Source organism: Thamnophis sirtalis, unplaced genomic scaffold, assembly GCF_051295495.1.
Source record: "Thamnophis sirtalis isolate CommonGarterSnake01/CBP01778 unplaced genomic scaffold, rThaSir2_p1.2 scaffold_5, whole genome shotgun sequence".
NCBI lineage: Eukaryota > Metazoa > Chordata > Lepidosauria > Squamata > Natricidae > Thamnophis > Thamnophis sirtalis.
Window position 1 is genome coordinate 92616212 of NW_028261385.1, and position 9752 is coordinate 92625963.

A 9752-nucleotide genomic window follows, 5' to 3' on the forward strand; every position below is an offset into this window, starting at 1 on the left:
AGAATGATGCTGATGCTAATAAAACATCCTGATTTTTGGTGAAAGGATGGAAAGAGGAAGGAAGGAGGAAGAGAGATCTAAAGAGCAGAAAGACAGAAGGCAGATAGGCAAGAGGAAGGAAGGAAGGAGAAAGAATGGAAAGGAAGGCTAGAAGGAAGAAAGAGGGAGGGAGGGAAGGAGGGAAGGAAGGTGAAAGGAGGAAGGAAGGAAGGGTACTTCCACTTGTAGGCCTGGGACTGAATGCAGGAGGAGTCTCTCCGTAGGATCAGCTGCTCCTCTGATCATGGTCTATGAAAATGTTACTGCCTGCCTGATGCAAATTTAGACAGATGGTGCTTTGGGCTGCCCCTCAAATCCCCCCTTTACTCCTCCCCCTGTAGAATTCAGCCCCCTGAGTTTTGCCTTTGAGGGGCATGTGTGGTTATGGCGGATGGCAGAGTCAGCTGGAGGTTGAGAGGGGATTGGGGCTTTTGTCCGCCTGTGGAGTTCTCCCCATGGACAGGATGGGATGTTGGCATGAAAGGGATCCGGGCACAATCTCACCTGTTCCAAGTAAAGTTGCCTTTTGCAATTGGCTACCGGTAATCCTCAACTTACGACCAGGATTGATCCCCCAATTTCTGTTGCTAAGGGAAATGTTTGTTAAATGATTTTTGCCTCATTTTGCGACCTTTTATTGCCACGTTAAGTGAATCATGGTGGTTGTTAAGTCAGGAACATGGCTGTTTAGTGACCAAAATTACAATGGCATTGAAAAAAGTGACTGATGACCATTTTTCACACTTAGCGACCATTTTCACACTTAGCGACCGTTGTGGCATCCTCATGGTTACGCGATCAAAATGTTGATGTTTGGCAACGGATTCGTATTTCTGATGATAGTTTGAAATGGTGACAGTATAAATTATTGCTGGTGTAATACTTAACAATGGTTTTTAAGGATTTCTTTTATTTATAGAATACCTTTTTATTATTTTGGGGGGATTTTTACTTTTAAATTGTTTATAAAATGTATTTACTACAAGAAATGTTCCTTTTTGCAAATGTGATCTTTGCAAATCTTTGTGATGCAATATGTTCAGACCAGGTTTATGTGTCTCAAAGTGGCTGCTATTCTATGGGCAGGCCAGGTTGGTGCAAGGCAGCTTTGCCAGATTTGGTGTGTTTCACCCTCATTGAATTTTATATCGTATAAAGAATGGAAGGAGGAAGGAAGAGAAAAAAGGAGGAAGGGAGTGAGTGAGGAAAGAAGAGGATGGAAGGAGGGAGGAAGGAAGGAAGAGAGGGAAAGAGCAGAAGACAGATAAGGTGAAGCAAGAGGAATGAAGGAAGAAGTGAGGAGTCTCGAGGAGAGGGAAAACATTTAGTGACCAAAGTTACAATGGCATTGAAAAAAGTGACTGATGACCATTTTTCACACTTAGCGACCGTTGCGACCATTTTTCACACTTAGTGACCGTTGCGACCATTTTTCACACTTAGCTACCGTTGCAGCATCCTCATGGTCACGTGATCAAAATTTTGTTTGGCAACAGATTCGTATTTATGCTGGTTTCAGTGTCCTGGGGTGACCTTTTGACAAAAAAAATTTTTTTTAATCAAGCCCCCCCCCCCCCGGTCAAGGGTGTCCCTCTTTTCTAATCTGAAAATCTGGTCACCTTAGATATAATCAACTTTTGTCATTCCTTTCATTCCTTTGTCTTACTATTTTTCACTATTTTTCTTTATTCTGCATAATATTGTTTACCTTAATAATTGACTGGTTGATGGGTCTGCATCTGAGGTGGGATTCTACCAGTTCAGTCCGGTTCGGGCAGACTGGTAGCTCTGAAGGACAGTTTACAGCCCCCAGGCTATATTCACCTATATTTCCCTGTTTTTTAGTCCAGCTGATAGGTGCAGCAGAGTCGATTGCGGTGCCTCAGCTGTTTTCCTTTAAAATGTTCATGCGTGCACAGCACGCCTCAGGCACATTAGGCAAAGCGCACACTCAGTGAACTGCTTGCTAAACCGGTAGGATTGCACACCTGGTCTGTACGTGTATGTGTGTCTGTGTGTGTGTGTCTGTGTGTGTGTGTGTGTGTACTTGTCTCAAATTAAGACTTTGTGTACATGATGAAAACAGACCAAATGACTGTGGAGATTTGGCCCATCTGGATTTGAGGGACATTTTTTCCCTCTAAACTTGGATGGGGTTGCAATTTCCCTTTCAAGAGTGATACATAATTTGGGTGTCTTTCTAGACTCACAGGTTCTGCTTAGTGAGCAAGTGTCAGTCAGAAAAAGTTTCACAGAGCTTCATCTGATGTGCCAATTGTGTTCCTTCCTAGATTAGAAAACCCTTCAGACAGTAACTCATCTGAATACCTTATACCTTGGATACTGCAATGCATTGTTTGAGGGGTTACCCTTAAATATCACCAGAAAGCTTTTACAGGTCTGGAATGCAGTGACATAGAAAATGATGGATTATTGTTGTTGTTGTTAATTGCAAAGTATTGTCTGACCCATTGCAACCCCATGGACAACGTTCCTCCAGGCCTTCCTGTCCTCTACTATCCTCTGGAGTTCATTTAAGCTCACATCCACTGCTTCAGTGACTCCATCCAGCCACCTCATTCTCTGTCGTCCTTTTCTTCTGTTGCCCTCAATCGTTCCCAGCATAAGGCTCTTCTCCAGTGAGTCGATGGATAAGTCTCAGTATATTCATATAATAAGCCTGCTTCACAGTCTGCTGCCAGTTTATTTCCAGTGCAATTCAATTGTTTCATAACAACAGCAACTTTAATATGGCATATGAAGCAAACAAAGCTTTTAAAATAGGAAGTTTAGAGCTACCATCTGCTAATTCAAGATTGAAGATTCAAGATTTAATGAATTTGTATGACGCCCAATCCCGAAGGACTCCGGGCAGCTTACATAAAAACAATTTAAAAATACTAAAAAATTTAAAATACAAAGACAAAGCAAGTTAAAAGAACACAACATGCACTCAATCTTAGTGGGGCTGGAACTCAATCAAGGATCAGCAGCCCCAGGCCTGCCAGAATAGCCAGGTCTTAGTAGACTTTCGGAAGGCCGAGAGAGTGGGGAGGGTCCGGATCTCAGGGGGTAGATCGTTCCATAGGGCCGAGGCAGCTACAGAGAAGGCTCTCCCCCAAGGAGCCGCCAGATGACATTGTGTAGTCGACAGCACCCGGAGAAGGCCCATCCTGTGAGAACTTATCGGACGCTGGGAGGTATGTGGCAGGAGGCGGTCACGGAGATATCCAGGTCCTAGGCCATGTAGGGCTTTAAAGGTGATAACCAGCACCTTGAAGCGCATTCGAAGACCAATAGGGAGCCAGTGCAGCTCGCAGAGGATAGGTGTAACATGGGTGTATCTTGGTACACCCAGTATTGCTCGCGCAGCTGCATTCTGGACCAATTGTAGTCTCCGAACACTTTTCAGGGGCAGCCCCATGTAGAGTGTGTTACAGTAGTCAAGTCTTGAGGTGACGAGGGTGTGAGTGACCATTTGGAGTGCTTCCCGGTCCAAATAGGGCCACAACTGGTGCACCAGGAGAACCTGGGCAAAAGCTCCCCTGGTCACAGCTGACAAATGGTATTCTAGTGTCAGCTGTGGATCCAGGAGAACACCCAAGTTGCGGGCCCTCTCTGAGGGGTATTTTGTAAAATTCTTGGACTTGGTACCAAATGTCCCGATGACAATGGGTATCACTGTTTCATCCATATCGCTTTACATGTTTCATTTATTTTATTGTTTTTGTTGTTGTTATTTAATGTGAAACCAGTTTTAATGTTTGTAACCCACCCAGATTGTCCCTGAGGAGATGAGTGGCATGTAAATTTAATAAATACATAATAAATAAGGCAGATTCGGATAATTCACACCAGGGACATTTCATAGCTGACAATAGATTTGATCTTGGATCTCCCCAAAAAACCCTCAACCTATTAATCATTAATAGTCATTGGGTATTTGCCAAGAATCACACTTAAGAAATGACATGGAAAGATATCAAAATCTTTATATAACTATTTTTTATTATTACTATAATAAAGTACAATCAAATAAAATAAAATTTATACATTTTTTAAAAAATCATATTCGTTGGCATTAAAGAAAAAAAGATGTCAGTAGAATTTGGGTATCCTGAGGAATATGAAGGAACTGGATGAAAGATGGAACAGTTTCATCCTAATTACTGCTCCCTTGATGCCAGGTAACTTGCAGTGCCCGACTTGAATTATTTTTTAAAAAAATCTGTAAAATACAAATGAAAAATTGTCATGTTTTCCAAATATAATGCTAGTCTCAAGCATCACTTTATGCCTCTTGGCCCTGCAGTCATTCTTAGAAATAAAAATGATGCTTTGTTTGGAAGTATGCCAGTTATTCAAGTCAATCAATCATTCTAGGTCTACATGACCATTAAAGCATGCAATTCATATGGTGACTTTAGACCTGACACCATTTGTCAGCCTGTCTTACTATACCAGATTGTTTCTCAACCTTGGCAACTTGAAGATCCGCGAACTTCAAGTCCCAGAATTCTCAAGCCAAGAATTCTATTAGTTAAAATCCAAACATCTTTAAGGTATCATGACAGAGAAACAACCCTAAACAGGATTGGTGTGAAACCTGGATGAAATTGCTGCAGATCCAAAGGTGCATTTTCAAGAGGCAACTGAACTTTCCGGTTTTTCTTTGAAGACATTTTGTTTCTCTTCCAGGAAGCTTTTTCAGCTCTGACTGGATGGTGGGGAATGGAAGGATTTATATTCCTTGCAGATAGCTGGCCATTTTGTCCCCACTATCTAGTCACAACTGAAGAACCTTCTTGGATGAGAAGTAAAATGTCTTCAAAGAAAAACCAGAAAGTCCAGTTGCCTCTTGAAAAAGCACCTTTGGGAGAACCATGATCTGGATGACTGAGAATCAAATTGCTGTTGAGTTTTCTTATTACTTTTGCAACAAGTAACACTCTCTATTTACTAGCAAGCTTTCTCCTTCCAGACTAAGCAATAAAATATACATTCCAGACATGGGACCTTGTTAGGTGAATATGGGCCCATAGCCCATATTTATGGCTGTTTACAGTATTCCATAATGTGGTTGTGATTTACAGGATGTCATTTTTGCCAGAAACTGGCAAAAACACATAACAAATAATGTTATATGTTAACAATTATGGCATTTGCTTAATGACCATACTGTTCTCTTTACAACCATCACGTTAGTAAAAAATCATGCATGATCAAAGGGAACTCGCTTACTGACTGTCACAATTTATGACTGTAATTGCAGGCTCAATAGCAGTCATAAGTCAAGGACTACCTGTAAAATGCTTGAATTCAGCTTTTCTGGCATAAATCTTTCAGCCATACTTCACTACTGCTTAAAACTGCAACCTGAAACTGCAATCAGGTTCAACAATGGTTCAAGAGAAAAATAAATATCTGGAATCTAATGAAGATCTTCCAAATTGGGTTTTTCACAAAGTCCGACAACTTAACTGCTTTGCAAAATGATAGTATTATTTCAATAGATGACAAAAATATTTCAGAGACCTCCTCTAATTATTTAAAAAGCTGGGGAGAAAACCTCCAATTAAGCTATTTTAATTGAACTGAGTGTGTACTTAAATGCTAAGTATGCTAAAAAAAATCTGTCACTTATTAAAAACCTAATTGTCAAATTTTAAATGCTAATAGAATCACAAAGGTATGGAAAAACATCATCCTACTTACTCTGAACGGCTGAGTAACCAGTGAATTAAGCAGACATCTAACTAAATGATCTGTCAGAAGCTACATTGAAATATATAGACATGGTTAAAATTTTAATTAAGGAAACACATATGTATTAGGCTGTATTTTCAATTAGCCCTTATTGTCATTTACAGTTCAAAATAATATAACCTAATCTTTTTATTAGTTCAAAATACCTTACATTGGTTTCTGTGCAAAATCCCTTTGAATGTCAACTGATTGCACAAAAATGAGAAATCTGACTGCCTCAAAACTTTAATGCTTCAGGGAAAGTCTTCCCTATGAATTCTTTCAAATGTGGGATAATAACACTCCTGCTGTGTCATATTCATATTGATAAAAGATTTGCCTGGAGCTAACAAGAACTCTTCTATTATTGTTGATTTAAATGCCTAAGTCTGTAGAACAATTAGTTAAGGTGCCTAAGCTAACTACTGCCAACATTCTGACCTCAAAACAATTCTTAAAGAATATGCTACTCCCACAATCATTCTAATTTTAACAAAATATAATGTAGTGCTGTATTAATATAAATATTTGTAACACAGATCGTTAGTATTGTTCAAGGAATCAATCTAGCAGATTTATGTATGTTCTGTTGGGTCTCTGTGGGTTGAAATCTCTGTAATATTACCTGGGTCTAATAAAAGAGAATATCTGTAGCTCAGGGTGGAACTATGGATGCTGTCTAAGCTTGATTGTTTCCTTGCAGACATTTCATTACCCCATTAGGTAACAGCTAGTGAACTGCTGTTCACAGCTACTCCCTGTTTATCTATAGTTCTCTCTGCCAGTGTTGGAGGCAGGGAATGTAGTTTTCTTCTTGAGTAGGTATTGCTTTCTGCTTGATTATTTGCTTATTCATTGCTGGAGAGGATATATTCTGACATCTTTCTTAGCTTTATTATCTCTTTTGAATTGTATGCAAATTTAGTTATGTGTGTTTATTGAAGGCTATTAGCTGAGTCTTTATCTCTATGTGTCAGCCTCTGCCTTGCTGCTGCTTCGGCTGCCATTGAAACGGGGAGCGGGGGCATGGTATTTGGGAGGGGAATCATTATGTGCTGGTGGAATATTCTAGAAGCTGTCCTGACCATCTCATTGCGCATGTGGAGGAAGAGAGTTTCCCGCCAAGGTTAACTGTCCAGCATTCCACCCTGATGATGTTTTTGAACATATCTCCCACCTGACAGTTGGGTGAATTATAATTGGACTATGGACTGGGGTGCCAAGGGGAGGGGATTGACCTATACATGATATTCATTGTTTTCGCGCCCAATTAACCAGACTCAGCTTTGCTTCACTACTTATCATTTGTAATTAGTAAAAGTACACTTAATTTCAAACAAATGGAGTTGAGTGGTTTTCTTTCCTGATTATTAAATGAAGCAGCACCTGACACTATGGCCACTCTAATTTCCATTTCTCCTACTTCCTAATGGTACTTCATTCTTTCTTGACACTGATGCACACACACACATTAATACAAACTAAGACAGAATAAAGAAAATGAAGACTCAGAGAAAAAAGAAGACAGGCAAACAGGCAAGAAAAAAGGATAAAAAGAAATAGAAAGCGTTTTCTTCCTCTTCAACGGTCTCCTTTAATTCTCTCCTCCCCTTCCCTCCCGCCACAATGGAGAAACTACCTAAGGTGTGTGTGTGTGTGTGTGTGTGTGTGTGTGTGTGTGTGCGTGTGTGTGTGTGTGTGTGTGTAAAAGAAAACTGTAGGAGTTGCCACCTCAACTGAGTAGGAAGCTCCACAGACCAACACAGCCGAAGTGTGGCTTTAAAAATGCAAACATAAAGTATAAAGTTTTGAAGACAGTTAAATCTTACTGGCAACGAAATGTTTGAATTTACTTATGCAACCATTTAGGTTGGGCAAATGCAATGATGTAAATATCCAGCAGACTGAAGTAACCTAGGTTAGCTTAAGAGTTTAATTAAAACACAAACTCTTTGTTTTTATAAAAAAAATATCAAAAGAACTGAAAAGGAATTGTTCCTTGGCCATAGTTGTTCTACAGTAGTGTTTTGACAAGCTAAATTCCACCTTTAACAACCCCATTTGACTTCCAGATCGGATGTTGTATTGGAGAAGCCATATTGTTTAGCAGAAATGCAAAAGTCAGAGCCAGAGAACTGATGACCTAATAGTAGGAATCACTTGCCAAAGAAAAGTGACTTTGGATTATGCAATGTCTCTATAGTGATAAAATCCTTTAAGAAATAAAAGAAAATAATATACCATTACCAAGGAATCCTTCACTATCATTGTAAGCTAGACCTGACATTTTATGGCCTGCAAAGCCACCTCAGGCGCTTTGATTGTCCCTTTGTGACCATAAGTCTGTAGAGCTCCCCAGTCATCCAGGTCCTGGTTGTCCCAAACCTGCTTTTTAAGAAGGAAACTGGACTTCCTTGTTTTTTCTTTGAAGGCGTTTTGCTTCTCATCCAAGAAGATTCTTCAGTTCTGACAGGATACAGAACTGTCAGTGGGGAATTGAAGGAACCAGAAGCACTACTGAAAGAAAAACAACACTCAAAGAAAAGTCTAGTTGCCTCCTGAAAAAGCATCCTAGGGACAAATAGGACCTGGTTGATTGAGGACCTCTTTTAGCTATACAATTTGGGGTAAACATCCTTTGGATGATGTAGGAGTAGGAATGGATTTCCAGAGAAAAATTGCAGACTACAGGAACCAGATGATCCTGAGGACTGAGGACACAGATAAACCTCCAAGTGCTTCAACGACCCTCTAAAAGGATGCAAATGACCAGCTGACTGCAAGGAATATAAATCCTACAGTCTACAGTTGCGGGGGTGGGCCGGAGCATTACGGTCATTATGGGGAGGGGCAGGTACGACGGGAAGTTCAGGGCTAGCCATTACCAGGGAAGGAGGGTCCGCTACGTCATAGCGATCCCCCCTTCCGGCCTTGTTAGTTCCACTCCAGGGCCAGATGGAGAGAATTGTCAGGGCCCTGGTCTCAGGCTGTTGTTGCTAAATGCCAGGTCTGTGGTTCATAAAGCTCCCCTCGTCTGGGACCTAATAGTAGACGAGGGAGCAGACCTGGCATGTATTACTGAAACCTGGCTGGGCCCAGAGGGAGGGGTCCCCCTCACTGAAATGTGCCCAGAGGGATTTCAGGTGCTTCATCAGCCACAACCTCAGCGAAGGGGTGGGGGAGTGGCTGTCATCGTCCGAAGGTCATTAGTTCCTCATAGGATCCCTGCTCCAGAGCTTGTCGGGTGTGAGTCCTTGTTGTTGAAGTTGGACCTTGGGGGTCAAGTGGGCTTGCTGTTAACGTACCTACCTCCCAACAGCGTTGCAACAGCCCTCCCCTCGCTCCTTGAGTCAGTAGCTGAGCTGGCGGTAGAGTTCCTCAGGCTTATGGTGCTGGGGGACTTCAACCTGCCTACGCTTGGTGAACGCTCTGATGGGGCGCAGGAGTTCATGGCTTCCATGACAGCCATGGACTTGACCCAAGTAATCCAGGATTCGACTCATGCAGCAGGTCACACACTTGACCTCGTATTCCTCTCGGAGCAGTGGAGGTGCGATCTAGAATTGAGGGGTATTAAGAGCCTGCCCTTGTCATGGTCTGATCACTTCCTACTGAGGCTTGACTTTCGGAAACCAATCCCACACTGTAGGGAGGAGGAACCGATTAGGTGGTTCTGCCCCAGACGCCTGATGGACCCTATGGGATTTCAGACGGCGCTTGGAGTGATACCTGACACTCTCGTCCACAGTCCGGTCAAGTCCTTAGTCGCTGCCTGGAATGCAGCGGCAACGGGGGCTCTAAACCGGATTGCGCCTTTGCGGCCTCTCCGAGGTAGCGGATCCAGGAGAGCGCCTTGGTTTACCGAGGAACTCCGGGAGATGAAGCGCCAAAAGAGACGTCTATAGCGCCGCTGGAGGGCCAAAAGTCTGAATCAGACCGAGCACTGATGAGAGCCTACATCAGAGCCT

At 42.0% G+C, this 9752-nt stretch overlaps 1 long non-coding RNA gene across 1 annotated transcript; it reads right to left on the reverse strand.

Annotated features, from left to right (window-relative positions):
• Positions 1-4029: 4029 nt before the first annotated feature.
• LOC148045470 (uncharacterized) lies at positions 4030-6394 on the reverse strand. The gene is made up of 2 exons (XR_015696585.1): positions 5952-6394; positions 4030-4267 (listed from the first exon to the last, which is right to left on the reverse strand). It is a non-coding gene; the product is annotated as an uncharacterized LOC148045470 (long non-coding RNA).
• Between the last annotated feature and the right edge of the window lie 3358 nt (positions 6395-9752).